At 44.7% G+C, this 14,873-nt stretch overlaps 1 long non-coding RNA gene across 1 annotated transcript; it reads right to left on the minus strand.

Moving 5' to 3' along the window:
- Positions 1-13,767: 13,767 nt before the first annotated feature.
- Positions 13,768-14,635, minus strand: LOC125758699 (uncharacterized). The gene is made up of 2 exons (XR_007416329.1): positions 14,345-14,635; positions 13,768-13,850 (listed from the first exon to the last, which is right to left on the minus strand). It is a non-coding gene; the product is annotated as an uncharacterized LOC125758699 (long non-coding RNA).
- Between the last annotated feature and the right edge of the window lie 238 nt (positions 14,636-14,873).

Genomic DNA, 14,873 nt, shown 5'->3' on the forward strand with positions numbered 1-14,873 from the left:
AAACGAAACAAATTGGCCACTCAACCACATACCCAAGACTAACTTTGATTAAAATAATCTAAACTTTGATTAAAATAATCTGCTAATTAATGTTTTGACAAATAAAATTAAAAGTAATGAAAATAAACGCTTAATTACTTGTTTGTTTTCATTATTTGTCCCCCCCTCACCTAGTAGCGCTATAATCGTCACGCGGGTGTTGATGTTTGTCGCAATAGGTTTCCGACCATTTTTCGTTCCGACTTTCGCGACCTATTTAGATTGACCTTGGTCGCCACTACGATGTCTCAAAAATCTGGCGATCTGTGACGTCTTCATGACGTCACAGAATGACGTCATTAATGATGTCATGTTACACTGAGGTAATGTGACTTTTGGTACGCTGACTGCACGTACACGCACGTACACAGGCACGCGCATATTCACGTGAGCATCACGTGACTCTAGACCCTCAATTACTTTTTTTTTTGCATCCTTCGACGCCGCCGCCGGTCTCGCGAAGTATCGTCACATGTCGCCAAATCTCGAAGACGCCGGCAGTCAATTTTCGCGTTTGATGAGACACCTAAGGCTTTCGCCTTAGAAAGGGCCTCATACCAGTTGGCTGATGTTTCTATGGGCGGTGTATTCGTCAGGTGCATCATAAGCGCGGCATGAAAGTCATGTCGTACATGATATGCATGTCCCAATTTTCATGTTAGGACCTGTCGTTTATGTTCTTTATACAATCATGTCATGCCATATCAATATTGGTATATATCCAATGAATGAAACGGCCGCGAACGCACCATGAGCGTGGCATGTAAATCATGCCGTACATGGCATACATGTCTGATTTTAATGTTATTACTTCTAATTTATGTTCGGCATATAGTCACGTCGCACCATACAAGTTTTGGTATCTATAAAACTAGCGAAACGGCTGCGAGCGCACCCTGAGCGTGGAATGTTAGTCATGCCGTACATGACATGCATTTTATGATTTTGATATTACCACCTGTCATTTATGTTCATCATGCAGAAATGTCGCGCCATACGAATTTTGGCACATATTCATTTAATGACACGGCCGCGAGCGCCCCAACGCCGTGTCTTGTAAATCATGATGTACATGACATGGATATCATGACTTGCGCGTTACGACCAGTCAATTATGTTCGTCATACACTCTTGTCACGCCTTACCAATCTTGGTATACATTTAATTAACGAAACGGCAGGAAGAGGACAAGACCGTGGCATGTAAATGATACCGTTCATGATATGCATGTCAAGATTTTGACCTTATGACCTGTCATTTATGTTCGTCATGCAGTCACGTGATGCCACACCAATTTTGGTGCACATCCCGTTAACGAAACGGTCAAGAGATCACAAAGTCGTAGGCGGCTTGATAGATAGATAGATAGATAGATAGATAGATAGATAGATAGATGATAGATAGATAGATAGATAGATAGATAGATAGATAGATAGATAGATAGATAGATAGATAGATAGATAGATAGATAGATAGATAGATAGATAGATAGATAGATAGATGATAGATAGATAGATAGATAGATAGATAGATAGATAGATAGCTAGATAGATAGATAGATAGATAGATAGATAGATAGATAGATAGATAGATAGATAGATAGATAGATAGATAGATAGATAGATAGATAGATAGATAGAAGATAGATAGATAGATAGATAGATAGATAGATAGATAGATAGATAGATAGATAGATAGATAGATAGATAGATAGATAGATAGTAGATAGATAGATAGATAGAGATAGATAGATAGATAGATAGATAGATAGATAGATAGATAGATAGATAGATGACCATTATGAGGATGACTATGATTACTAAATAAATATAGATGTCAGTGCTATTATTAAAACGCTACAACGCCATTTCGGATACTTTTCGTTTGACAGCACTGAACACTAGGTTGCATATATTAATAGATAGTAATTAATCTTGATTACTAATCAGGATAAAAATGAGCAGTAGAAATCCATTATATGAAATTATGATCTATAATCTGATCGTAACTATATACCTTGAAATACCATCTATACAATACATGTGCTTCTACACTATGAGCTTGCGCCCATAAATTTCAAATAAAGTTGTTAGATTCTTTATTATTTACTTACTATTACCAATTTCCTATACGTCAGCGTGATAATGTGCATCGCATCTGCAGATTTTCTGAGTTTTAACGTGATCAACATGCACTTTCTCATCATTTAGCGACAGGCATTTTTTTACCCTGTAGGGCTGCTTTCCCGCAGTAGAATTTAGAAAAAACTCTTCGGGAAAAAAATCCAGCAGCGCAATCATACAAACTGCAAGCACATGGAAGGGTTGTCGTACTGTACATGCCACTAGAGTGCAATTAGCGAATAGATGATCGTTGCGCTACAATTAACTTTTGAAAAATCACCCCATGCATTTTCAGCGGATCCACGAAAGTGTCTCGGGAAAAACATCCAGCCGGCGAATTCAAACTAATCGCGATGTACAGCATAAGAACGTTGTCAGCGTTTAAGTCCCTTAGTGCAATTTGCGAAAATTAAGGCATTCTTCAGTAATCAATTTTAAAGAACGCTCTCCATAGCGTTACGCCGAGCGCTTCCCCTTAGGGTCGACTTTGCCGCAGCACTCTATGTTCCCAGATTGCTGGACATGACTGCCTGTGCGGATACAGCATGACACGTTTTGCGCAGAGAAAAATGTTTCAAAAATCGCACAAATATCTGTTCAGAAACAGTTTTCTCCTGCTCAAGTTAAACTAATGGTAATTTTCTGTCAAGTTTGGTAGGATACTTTTTTTTTAATGTACAAGCAAGCAATAAGCTGGTACGCGGTCTATTGCAGTGGTAAGATTCTGATTCATGTCCACATATTTAAACTTCCGTATTTTGCGAATACGCGAGGCTCTCATCTAAACACTTTTCTTTTTATGATACTGAGCGGGCCATGCATAAATGTTTCTTTCTCACCGCGGCGTAAGGAACGGTAGACACGATTTCAGAACAGATCCAAACACACGTTTTACCAGAGGCGGTGTTATTCTTTTACCGTGGCATGTATCAGTATCACGAAATTAGGTTGGCAACTATGGACCTTTTCTTTTGACTGTATTTTTTTATGATTCACAAAAGAAAGGTCACTATAAGTACGTCTACCTTTCGTTGGGGCAGTGCTTTCCCCACTTGAGTATGCGGCTCTCCAGGCAGAAACTACACGAACACTTTCACGCGGTCCAAACTTTTATGAAAATCCTGTAGACAAGAAAGGGTAGGCTTTTCTGCACGCGCGAGTTGGGCAATTCACGATAAAAAAAAGAAGGTTTCTAAACAAAATCGGAAGAAATAAACGAAACACTCTACTGAAAGGCGGGAAGTTTCAGAAAGAAACTGGTCATCCTTACAAAGATTTTTTTTCTTTTTTTTAGCAACGAGGTGATGCGGCAGAAGGAGATGAAAGAGACGCTGCAGCAAACTTTTAATTACTCAGCCATCAACCAATGGTCTAGTACGCTTCGACAGCCTGAGTAGTGTTCGGCGACAGAAGACTTCTGAATAGCAGCAGATACTTGAACTCATGCGCGCCGTCTTAAAGACTCGGGAAACGAGAGGGTGGCTTTTCGCGAATACACAGTTTCAAAGGCGAAGTCGTGAAAGAAGGAGCTCCCCCTCCTCACCTCAGCTCTTGGCTTCTTGTCCACGGCCGCTTAAACCTCACTCGGGCGTCGCTTTGCTGCAAAGGAGCTTCTTCGCTTTTTCAGCTCTCGTGGAAGCGTCTTTTGTGGATCGTGAAGCACATGCGACGCTGTAGATTAGTATAGCATGCGGCCGGCATGTGCCTCGTCCCTTGAACCCTTAGCAAGGCGCTTTCGTCGTATATTCTAACTAGCTTAGCGGATGTTGCAACAGCTTGCAGGCACTACAAAAAGCTTCAAAATGGAGATGAGCGGGAAGTGAAAGTTTCAGCATAGCTGGCTCTCAAAAGGCAGTCTGTCGCCGCGTTCCACATTGGCGCGAGGATTACAGTGCAAATACGGCGATAAGTGACGTCATTGTGAGAGAAGAAAGTTAGCCGCGCAGCTAGTGCGCCTAACTTTAGTATTAAAGTTGGATTTCACAGTTGAGTTTTATCTAATCACGGGAACGGCGAACATTTCGTCTTTTTTTTTTTTGTTGTTTTGGTTTCCCTACATTTCGCACTACGAAGGAACTGTGGGAAAAAAGGAGGATATCTTGCAGCTGAAAACTTTGTGACGATTCCCCTTGCTCAGCAAAAGTAGTTAGTCAGCAAATGGGTACCTTTTCTCGTGTTCTTGCTCAGCTACACACCTTTTCTTTATTTTTCATGTAGCCACGTAACAGAATGTGAAACTTAAATTATAGATAAGTAAAAGTCACCTTGGCAATTGAAGAAACTCGATAAGACCTGATAAGACAGCACGGTGATTGTGAAGCAACGAAAAGCTTTCATTGTGCGTATGCATGCATGTATGCATGCATGTATGTATACAGTAAGTATGTATGTATGAATCCGTGTATGTACGTACAAACGGACGGACAGATGGATGGATGTATGGATGGATGGATGGATGGATGGATGGATGGATGGATGGATGGATGGATGGATGGATGGATGGATGGATGGATGGATGGATGGATGGATGTAGGCACCCACGCACGCACGCACGTACGTGGACCCCTACACTCCCCAATCAACAGCCGGATGATTGTAGAGTAAAGGGGTTTTCAATTACATGCGAGTCAAAATGCTCAGAATAACCATTTAGTGCAGTTTATTTACACCCATGAAACCACGCCAGTCATCTATCGCTCATAGCCACGAAATAACGAAGTCGCCACACTTTTCAATCGACTTCTCGAATAATTTGTCCGTACTTGAGTAAACACAGCTAACCTAAGTGGTGGAGGCGTGTTCAGATCAGATCAATTAACTTTATTGATTGCCCTGCGAATTGATGGGATGGGCCTGGATCCCGCCTAGGCTTCGGCCAAGGGTTGCTGGCCCTTGGCGGCTTCCTTGGCTCGCTGGACGGCCCAGCGTTGTTGCTCCAGGTCCGAGCTGAGCAACGCAGACTCCCAGCGCGCGCGGAGGCTGTCGCTGTTTAAGGCTGCATCACCGCTATTGTTTATTATATCTGGACATCCCCATAGTATGTGCTCTAAGGTGTCTCTGGAGTCACAATGTCTACACTTGTCTGTCGTGTATAAGTCTGGGTGTATTACATGCATGATAGCTGGACTCGGGTAGGATCGGGTTTGTAACTGCCGCCATTCGACAGACTGTTTCTTGCTTAATTTCGGGTGAGGCGGTGGGAATGTACGCCTCTGCAATCTATGGTGTACTGTAATTTCGTGAAATGTGGTCATTCTATCTTCCCACTCCCACTCATCGGTATTCCCTGAGACGGCACTAATCGATGCTCGATCTGTAAGCCCTCGAGCCATGCGGTGCGCCGCCTCATTGCTACCTTCTGACAGAGTGTGAGCGGGTGTCCATATCAGATGGACACTTTTTTCTTGATTATTACCGAGTTTTAGAATTTGAAGTGCCTCTGGGGAGATTCGGCCGTTTGCAAAGTTTCGTATCGCCGTCTGCGAATCACTGACGATCACGTCCGCTTGTGTTTGTGCTATGGCTAATGCGATAGCTATTTCCTCTGCGGTTTCTTATACGTGTGGCGTACTGACGGTAGCACTCGTCAAACGTTTTCCCTCATAATTTATCACCACGGCTGTGTAGGCGCGCTTGTGTCTGTATCTAGCTGCATCTACGAATACGGTGTCCATGCTGTGACCAAATTTCTTTTGTATATCGCGTGCTCTGCTTTCCCGTCTGCCCTGATGGTGGGCGGGATGCATATTCTTGGGTATAGGAAGCACGGTTATCACGCCTCTAATATGTCTGGGCATATCTACTTTGACGCCATGTTGGGTGTGATAAGTAATACCTAGCCGATCCAATATTTGCCTGCCTGTTTTAGTTTTGGATAGGCGTTCGTATTGAGCGATGCGTTGTGCCTCGATTAGCTCATCCAGGGTATTGTGAAGACCTAGCTGCAGTAGACTATCGTTGCTAGTGGTGATGGAGAGTCCAATTGCTTGCTTGTATATTTTCCTGATTAAACAATCTAATTTGTATCTTTCTGATGAGTGCCATCGTAAGTATGATGCTACGTAAACTATTACAAACGCTCGGACTAGTCTAAGCATATTGCCTTCTTTCATCCCGCTATATTTGCTGGCGATGCGTTTAAGTAGCCGCATGATTTGAGACGTTACATCGTCTAATTTGCGTATGGTCTCTCCATTATGGCCGTTACTTTCAATAATGAGTCCCAACACTCTGATCCTGTCCACCTTGGGTATAGGTTTACCATCCGCCGTAGTGAGGTGAATTTCCAGGTTGTTCTTTTCCTCGTAATTGCGTGGTTTTCGGCCACGTCGTGATGGTTTACAAATTCTCAGATTTCTCTGCCGAACACGCCAGCCCGGTTCCTGATAAGTATTGTTCGACTGTTTCTATCGCACGTTGTAATGTATTTTCAACTTGTCCATCACTGCCATCGCTCACCCATAAGATAATATCGTCAGCATAGATGGTATGATGGAGGCCGTCGATTTCCTGTATAGCTTTGCTGGTAAGCCAATCAGAGCAAGATTAAACAGCATCGGAGAGATTACTGACCCTTGGGGCGTACCTGCGCTTCCGAGCTGTAGTTCCTCGGGCACAATGTCTCCTATCTTAATACGTGCTTTTCGGTTAGTTAGGAAGTCTCGAATATAGGTGTATACTCGCTGGCCTAGGCCTAGCTCTGTTATTCTGTTTAATATTGTTTCGTGCGTAACACTGTCAAAAGCTTTCTTTAGGTCTAATCCTAGAAAAGTTTTGGTGTTTCGACATGTGTTATCTATGATTTCATGTTTAAGTTGGAGCATTGCATCCTGTGTCGATAACTTTCTCCGGAAGCCCAACATGGTTGGCGGAAGAACGTCGTTGTCCTCGAGATAGTTTGTTAGTCTTGTTAGGACAACGTGTTCCATAAGTTTGAAAGGTAAATTTAATGCTTCTGGGTATTTCTGATTTCCCGAAATGCAAACTATAAAGAAAATGCATGAGCGAGTGAAAATCGAAAAAACACGCGCGGAGGTATAAATATTACAGTCTCTCATGAGAGGCGCGTGAACAATGCTCGTCTTGTACGCCCTTGCAGCTGCATATATCTCAGCGAGGCAGAAATTTACGCCGCCCAGTATGTGGCACCGAATTTCAACAAACCACCGGAGCTCGTCGGCGATCGCGATACTTGCAGGTTTGTATGGTCATTTGATGCGAAAGGACTATAAGAATAGGCGATGGGAACGACGCCAAGGCAACGCCGGAAGAAGCAGTTACCATGGTAACCGAAGCTCAGCAAAAGGCACGGCTGTCTTCGCACGCTCACACGCCATCACATAAATTGGGAGGCCGTAAAGACAGCAACATAACAGCGACCCACAAGACCCGTCTGCGGGTGTTTCTTATATGCGTCTTGGAAGGCTCTTCGGCACTGTTTTCTAGCGAACCTTTGATCAACGAACACAACCCAGGAAGCATTTGAGGAATAATTGAGTTACAGAATAGGGGCAGAAAGCGTGGCAGAAAGCAGGATAGAAACGACAGAAAGAAAGGCGCGGAGACATAGCTAACCCTTGTGCAATCACTTTCACGCAACCATGGTCGCCAAAGAATGCGCCACCCGCCGCGGTGGTCTAGTGGTTATGGCGCTCGACTGCTGACCCGAAGGTCGCGGGATCGCATTCCGGCCGCGGTGGCTGCATTTCGATGGAGGCGAAATGTTAGAGGCAGTGTACCTAGATTTAGGTGCACGTTAAAGAACTCCAGATGTTCAAAATTTCCAGAGCCCTCCACTACGGCGTCCCTCATAATCATATCGTAGTTTTGGGACGTTAAACCCCAACAATTATTAAAGAATGCGCCAGATATATGGCTCCAGGAGAACTTGGGTTATCGTCGCTGAGCAATAACCCCACTAAACTGTGCACAAATATCCGCAAAAACAAGAGACAGACTGGGTAAAAGTAGAGCTGGGATGACCTAACTGATCGTATCAAATCCGGACCAACAGAATCATTACGCTCCATGCGTAATGCATCACGATATCAAGTTTAAATGAATCACTGCATTGTTTTGACCTGTCGCAATAAATGACTGATATTCGTCGCTCAGCTGACACTCCGGACGCCTCACGTACTGTCGTTCAAGGCAGACCATGACATCAGTCCGTGTGGGAATGAGTTCTCAAGCGGGAGACGGCTGTACGTGAGTGCACGGATTGCCATTCAGTGCTTATCGAATCATCTTTCTGACTTTTTGTTTCTGCATACTTGCCTTAACGTAGATGACTGTGGTAACCAGGTGGCAGCTCCTTCGAATAAAGCCAAGGAAAGAACGAGAAAGGACGCCGATGAACAGGGGTGAACAGTAACATTGTGGCACTCTATCGATTCCGTCCTCGCCGATGTCCTTTTTCCTGCGGCAATCAATAAAGAGCGGTCTCTCTTTTTGTCCATCTGTACAGAGGCGTGCACACGCGAGGAGGGGCGGGAGGCAGCGCCCCCACCCCCCCCCCGCACAGTCACCTAAGAGGCGCAAAATCTTCCCCATACATTGACTTAGTAGGGGGGGGGGGGGTCGCTGCGATTAACCTTCGCCTCCCCCCTCCCCCTCCCCTGATGGGGAACCCTGCGCATGCTGATGCATCTGTACATGCGACGGCATGTCACTAGAAACGCAGGGGACGCCTTTCCTGGACCAGCGACCATTATCTTTTCGTTTTCTCGGTCTCCGCGTAGTTCCTCTGTCTCACAAATGCATCCCACAGGTTCTCAAGAAACTGTAAATTAAATGTTTACGAAAGTACTACATATTGTAAAAGGAAGTTAGTATACTTTCCCGAGCTGGCACATCGAGGAATACATTTCAGAAGTGCAGAAAATTTTCAATTCTGCATGTGTATCATATACATGCACACATACAAAGGCACGCACGAACATACATGAAGTATGGTTGATCCCCGGGCCCCGAAAAAAATTTCTGGCTACGCTACTGAGGAGGGAGACAGGAGAGGCTGCCTCGCGCACGTTTCAAAACTCCACTTTTTGGCGTGGCTTACTCAGAAGTGTCAGAAAAATAATGAGATATCTGTAGCAACATGTATACTGCCAATGAAATGTATGGAACGGTTTGGAATCAAACTAACGTTGGTTACCAATCCAGTGCTGTACCATGACAACGGTGCTTTTATATCGTGTCTTTGCAAAAATGAGTCAGCGAAGGTGAGTGATCAGCTGCCCTTTTACTGCTCCATGCGTTACATGTGAGGCTTAAAGGGGTCATGAAGCACCCCTTGGGCTGATTGAAAAAACACATCCTGCGGAAAGCTGACACGGCTATGAACTGCTCTGCCAAATATTACAGTCGTGCGCGCCGCGTAATGGCCACAAGCGGAGCGCGAAGTTGCCGTTTCCCCAGGCACCCTCTTTTCAAACAGAGGCCGGTTCTCACTCTCGTCGGTGGGCGGGGCGTCTGTCCGCTGTACGTCGCAAGAGACATAGCATGCTTATTGGCCGATAGCCGACGTAAATCGAGAGCGGCGTTCGGATCAGATGCGCTTCTTGCCGCGGGGTGCCGCCACTTGCCGGCGCCGCACTCCTCAGTACACGGTAGCCGCACTCGCGCAAGCGAATCACAGCGGGAGAGCGATCGCGTTTCATGACGCGCGCTGGCGTAACTTCTTTCCCCATGCCATCCCTCCCTGTCTAGCTTCCAGTGCGCTCGTCGGCACGAGAAAAGAGAGAAAGCGCTGGGAGCGTGCGCCAAACCCCTGTAACTCCGCTGATTCTTGACGGATTCGAGAAATTTTTGCGGCAATCGATTCGGGAGGCAGTACACTCCGATACTGAGGCCATTAGATCATTACTTGGAAAAGTGGTTCATGACCCCTTTAAGATTGAGGCAGTGCTTGTTTAATTCTTCATCTATAGAATAGGGTGCCGAGCCAGTGATAGTTACAGCGGTATTCGCAGCAGGCCGAGAAGCGAAATAATCGGTAGAGTGCAAATTTCGCATCGCATGCTAAATAAGCGAATGTAACTCGAACTAGCGAGGTCTCTGGTATAAAGCGAATGCGCGCATCAGAGCTCAGCATACTCCCACGCTAAAAGAGAGAGGCGTTACGGAGCCGCTGCCCATTTGCTCGCGATGTACTGAGTAAAGAATGACTGATGTGTAAGCAAAGGACAGCTGCGAGTGGAGTAAAAAACACGACGCGTGAAATAAAGAACGTGAAGCGCGACTGTAATCCTACAACACCAAGCACATATACCGGCCTACACAAAGGAGGGAAGAACGCATTTCGATGGAGACCCTCCCCCAGGCGCGTATTTATCCAAAGTTCATATTATACGCCATCCAAATGTGCTCACTTCCTAATGCACTCTTCCGCGAGCGAGCTGCCATCAGAGCATGTACAGCAACACTGAGCTCCAACCCTGAAGCATGTTTACCGCCTGTCGGCCCTCGTTTCCTGCAGTTGCTTAAGAAATCTACACTGCACCCACTTCCGTGTTTCCATCCGCAGTTTTCTTTTTCCGTGAATGGTGGGGAAAAGGGGAGAAAACATGGCGAGCAAGCCTCTTCATTTTTGATATTTTTTATCAGCATTGTTACTAATGAAAACATATCGCTATCTCTAATGGAAGACGGCTCATGTCTGGGGAAATATGGGAGCACCCTCTACGGTGCGCGCGTTGCTTCCGGGAGGAAGAAGAGACCCGGAAAAGGTCTGTATGCGGGCTGTGCACTGAAAGGAACCGACTTCACGGTAGCCATATCCGATTGCTCGCCCACACGCCGGGCAGAAAGAGCGGATACAGGCGTGCTTTCAGCTTGCCTGCTCCTATCGCTTTCTGTATTTTTCCTGATGTACTTCTTGTTGTTCCGCACGTCCACTGATGATTCGGCGAGCCGCGACAGCAGACCCTCCCCAGTGTGTGGCCATGGTTACACACTTACCCTTGGACGTTATCACGTACACGCCTATAGGGAAATACACGCCAACGCAAATAGCGGTGTAGGTGAAAATGTTCGGGACTTGTTTTCGAACAGCCTCCTCTGGTCCCATCGATGTCCGAGAGAAAATAGCTTGCAGGCAAGCTCGTCGATTCGGAAAGCAGCCAAGGGAATACTGAGTGTGTTTTCGTATCCGTTGCTCTAAGAGAGTGGGGGTAATGGCGATCTGATGAGGGTAACTTCCTGGGCAGGTTGGTGTCGCTAAACATATCGTAGTAGCGCAAAACTCGAAAATGAAAGGAAACAGAAGAAGGAAAGAAAGACAGGCCTCTGGTTACACGAGGTTACAGGAAAGGGACGCTAATTCCAGTTATTGCTAAGTTACCTTTCTATAATACAAAAAAAAAGTTAATATTACCGGGAGAGCAGACTCGCTAAGACAGCAAATGGAGGAAGAAACGTGGCAACGCCGCCTTGTGCGAAACAGCTCACCTTAACGTAGATTTGACTGCTTCTGGTTAGGCTTGGTTTGGTTTACGGGGCTTAAGTTCTCAAAGTGACTCAAGCCATGAGAGATGCCGTAGTGAAGCGTTCCGGATAATTTCGACCGCCTGGGGTTCTATTCACGTTCACTCACATCGCACAGTACACGGACGGGCCTCTAGCATTTCGCATCCATCGAAACGTGACCGGCGCGGCAGGGATCGGACCTGTTCGTTATCGGTAAAGATCGACATAATTGCATTCTAAACGAACAAAAGATGAACCTGACTTTTACAGAATTACAGCAGCGCCAAAGCAGCCAAAATATAAGAAAACTGATAATCCGTGACTGCATACTGGCATAACACTGTTGGCGCTTTTGCGCGTAAGTAAGTAAGTAAGTTAATAATAATAATAATAATAATAATAATAATAATAATAATAATAATAATAATAATAATAATAATAATAATAATAATAATAAACGATTCCATTTGTTAATATTTCCTCCACGATGAAAATCATACCGCCAGATTACTTAATTATGTAACTTTAATATAACCCTTTGGCCTTATAAGAATTCCGTACTTCCATTTAGCGAACCTTTCGTGACAGGAGAATTCAACAAACTACCTGTACACATGCCAACAATTGCCGACATTTTTTTTTTTTTTCATCTGTCTCCGATGACACCCTCCTGAAAGTAATAGAACTTTTATTTTGCTAGTCTGCCTGAGTGAGTGCATAGGAATTGAAAACCAGCACATAATGAAGCCAAGGAAGGACGTTATTTGTAGCGTTTTAAGTGTGTTGCAGTAATTGTGATATAGATGTGAAGAAAGTAAAGTGGACGACAAGACAACTTGGCTTGGCTTCGTTATCTGCTCGTTGTGATTAAGGTTGTGTCAAACAAAGAAACGAGCCCTCAATTTCTCTTCCTTCTATAGAAAGTGGAAACACGGCGAGCAATCAGAAAGTTGTGACAGAGCTTTGCTCGTAACGCTTTAATGATGTGGGCCCAGAAATGTTTAATCAATGTTGCCCATTTAATCTGGAGCCCTTGTCGTTCATGTTCGCTCCGACTGTCGCAATAGTCGGCCTAAGTAGTATACTGCACGGTGACTATGTAGGGCAAACGAGAGTCCCGTGTTACTTTTACGGCGTTACGAAAGCCACCTCGTAATTACGCTACAAAAAAAATCATAATGACACAGAAAAAGACAGACAGCTGCTCTATTCGTAACAACGATTCCTTTCATTATGAGATGGCTATCAACGGGAGGTTCTACTTCACGACGTGCTGAAAGGTGATTGCCGGATGAAACGTAACTTCCAGTGGAAACACCCTGCCTTCGATAACGTGCAATATCGGAACAAGTTTAGTGTCTCCTAAAAACAAGCGCAGTGAGGCGACGGAGAGAGAGCTGGACCGATTGTCCGCACGTACGGACAAGACATCTACGTCAATAAAGAAAGAAGAAAAAAGGACGAGTGAGTCGCTAGTTTTGTAACACAACTTGCGAAGATTCGTTCGCGAGTCGCAGGCGCTAACGCGAGCACACGCACGGACCAGAATCGTTTGCGCTCTTAATGACTCCCGGTCCAGCAAATGATTCCCCCGGCGATTGCTTTAGTGTAGAAGACAACGAGGAAATGCTACAAATACGGCTTCTAACGGGATAACATGTAAAAGAACATTAGCTCTCAGAAGGTCACATAACGCAACCGTGTTCCTAGACTTTTCTTTAGGATTTGATGGCGTTAGGTACCCCCCCACGTGAAAAAGTTTTTACTTCCAGCTGGATTATGGAACCGGAAATTTTGCCCAGCTGGACCTTTTTCTAGCTGGGAAAGCAGCTGGTAAAAAATCCAGCTGGATTACATTTCCAGTTCCATAATCTAGCTGGAAAGCAGAAAGGCTGCAGCTGGGAAAAAAATCTAGCTGGAAAAATTTCCAGTTCCATAATCTAGCTGGAAATGGAAATATTTCCAGCAAATATTTCCCAGCAGGAAATGGCAAAATTTCCAGTTGCAATTCTTCATTCCCAGCTAGAAATGGAAGAATTTCCAGATTTCACCTCGCTGCTACATCGCATGCGTCTTAGCATGGTTCCTACAGGAACTGTTCGTCCAGTGAACTGCACACAGTCAAAGAACATGGTGGTGAAATTTAACAGCATTTATTTAAACGCTTGTAGCAAGTGTTGGAACATATCTCGAGATGTGGAATGAGTCCTTGTACACCACCTGAAAAGAATATTTATACATAGTGAGGGAACATCAAAACCACAATGACCCATAAAACGCAATTCTAGTAAAAGTATAGTTTTACCAAATCACATGAACAGCATCAATACCGCTTTCAAAAACAGTACCACAATACAAAGTCAATGCAGTGCAAAGCAAAGGTGAGCAAGATCTGATGAGCACTGCGGTTTATACTGTAGGTGCTATGTAACGATTATTTATATCGACCTTCACCAACTCCAAATAGACGTCCAATGAATTCACTCGAACATATGTAATTATTGGCGTTTATTGCATAGACGCATGCGCACCATTAGGTACAAGCATTGCACGGCACAGGGCCATTGGAGACAAAGGCTCAAACCGGCCTGTAGTGTACTTTGCGCATATATAAACATTACACACAGCCAGGTAACATGACACTGTGATAACGAAGCCCACAAACATTCGGGACAAATGTTCACTTACACTTGAAATATATAAGTGCAACTTACCTCCAAATGGAACAATCAGAGCTGAGAAAATCGCTGTCCCTTGATCAACGCTGGTGTATCCAAGACATCGCACATAGTACGGCAATAAAAACCGCTCGAACATGCTGGTCATCACTCGTAACACTTTCCAGAGATAAACCTGACCAAAAATAACTATTCCATGTAACTGTCACACAGATATTCATCAAGGAAACACCCTAGACTAGCGAACACCGAGCACACACACGTACAGATATCACCACGACTGGCCGCCATGTGCTGTTCGAAACTGTGGCTGACTGCGGCGACAGAATAATTTATACGGTCTATTGGACCGTTGTCTTTAACGGTATTAACCTTAAAAAAGGAATACAATTTTTGTATACCGTATTCATAATACAGAGTAGGTTATTATTTAGCATTAACGTCATAAGTCACCGAGAAATGATACGAGAATAGAGCTACTGAGATGCCAACAAACATCGCGACAGTGCGGCGTTTTTCATGGCCGCGGCGTCGGACAGAGCAAGTTAGCAAAGTTCACTGCTAT

Source organism: Rhipicephalus sanguineus, chromosome 5 (genome assembly GCF_013339695.2).
Source record: "Rhipicephalus sanguineus isolate Rsan-2018 chromosome 5, BIME_Rsan_1.4, whole genome shotgun sequence".
NCBI lineage: Eukaryota > Metazoa > Arthropoda > Arachnida > Ixodida > Ixodidae > Rhipicephalus > Rhipicephalus sanguineus.